A 1,900-nucleotide genomic window follows, 5' to 3' on the forward strand; every position below is an offset into this window, starting at 1 on the left:
GATTAGAGGAAAACAACATTGTTTTTTTACCATGTGAATTCAGAAGACCAAGAACATTGAGAATGTATCACAAGTTTATACCAAAGATATTGCGTTGATACTTCTTATATTCTATTATATATTTTAAACCTAATTATTTATATTCCAATTCTATTTATTGGAATAAATAAATATCAATTTATTTGTGAAATTATCAACAAATTCTAGTAAGTTTCACAGTGTGAAATATAAAATCAGCAAATATAAATATAAAATATATAACTATATATAATATAAGAAAAAGACACATGTTTTGCATTGTTCTGTTGTGGTTACTGTATCAAAGGCAACTGTGTTTTAAAATATTATTCCATTATCTCTACCTCAGTGTTTGATAGAGTTGGACCTAAAGCTTTACCATTTGTAGATTTATAGCCTGGAGCAAGAGAAAATACTGTGATTAAAACATTACCAATTTAAGGCCTAATAACAAGGAGAAACATATGGACTTCTCCTGCAACTATGAAAATATTTGGTGATAGAAAGGCAGTAGTGTAAGTTCCTGCCTGGTTGGATGGTAGACAGGCCAGGACATTAAGTAATCATACATATGAACAATTTTTTCACCTTCTTGGCTTTAGCTACTTTTGCAATGTTAGATATAATAATTATATTTTGATAAAATACCTTCTTGTCTGAACAGTTCTGTCTGGACTGTTCATCTCTCTATGATCCCTTGTAACTAAGATTAATTTTGTTCAAGTAAGACAATCTATGCTATCAGGGTAAGATATTCTGATTGGTCTGTTCCTACATGGAAGAAGAGTCAAGGGTCATGTAGACATTTGTGCCAGTAAGACCTCATTTGGGAAAATGTCAGCTGCAGAATGTTAGAAATAGCTCTTAAGCAAGGATTACTTTGAATCCAATAGCTCCACAAAGCTAATTCAGTTGAATAAATAATACTTGAAAGAGCCATCACCTTTGGACCTACCTATAAATTATTGAATGTATGATCAAATTACAATTGAAAAATACTTAAAATTGGCATTGACAAAAAATTGCAAATGTGAGCAATCGGCTGAACATTATATTTTTTTCCATTATTCACAGAATTTTAAGGAAATAAGATCAATAGCAATGTTAGGAACAATAAGGTTTCCTTGTTACAAGTAGGCACCCATGGATATAAGCCTGTATAAAGATTGCATCATTAGCTACTTAAATTTAGATGATACTACATGCTTCAGCAGCATGTATACCCAAATTACAATATACAGATTAATATAGCACTTGCACAACGATGATATGAAAATTTGTGAAGTATTCCATATTATTCATTCTTCAGATGCAAGAAATGAAAACCCGTTATTAAAAAGTTGATTACAAAATAACAAGTGTAACAGCACACGTAATTCATATGATTAAATTTATTTTGACATCAGTGTATTAAATCTTCACCTCAGAAAGGTGTTTAAATAGCATAAACTTTACAAAACTTTTGAAATTAGACAACATTGTCATTTTATCCCAAAGAAAAATAATATTAGGACCTAGGAAAAAAGGAATCTTAAACTGTTTCTATATGGAATACAATCTGAAAGGACACATTAATGAACCTATATGTTATAAAATAATATAGAATTCAAAGTATGTCTATGCGAGAATAAAATAAATTATTAACATTATACAAACATAGACTATAGAATATTTTAAAATATTCTTTTTCAGACAAGCACCAGTATTACTTTAGTTTCTGTACTACTCATTTCAACAGATAAGTTAAAATTATTTCTGACTAAAAAATCACATACTCTGCAGAAGTCATTATACATGTATATAAAAACTCTTCAATACATTTTGACACCCAATGCAGGCAATTCACTTGCAAGAATTCCATGGAATACATGAATTTTTACAG

The 1,900-nt window shown here is 29.4% G+C and overlaps 1 pseudogene; it reads left to right on the forward strand.

Annotated features, from left to right (window-relative positions):
* Positions 1–1,220: 1,220 nt before the first annotated feature.
* LOC122122196 lies at positions 1,221–1,317 on the forward strand (annotated as a pseudogene).
* Positions 1,318–1,900: the final 583 nt, after the last annotated feature.

This window comes from Dipodomys spectabilis, unplaced genomic scaffold, assembly GCF_019054845.1.
Source record: "Dipodomys spectabilis isolate Male_0828 unplaced genomic scaffold, ASM1905484v1 ptg000206l, whole genome shotgun sequence".
Lineage (NCBI taxonomy): Eukaryota > Metazoa > Chordata > Mammalia > Rodentia > Heteromyidae > Dipodomys > Dipodomys spectabilis.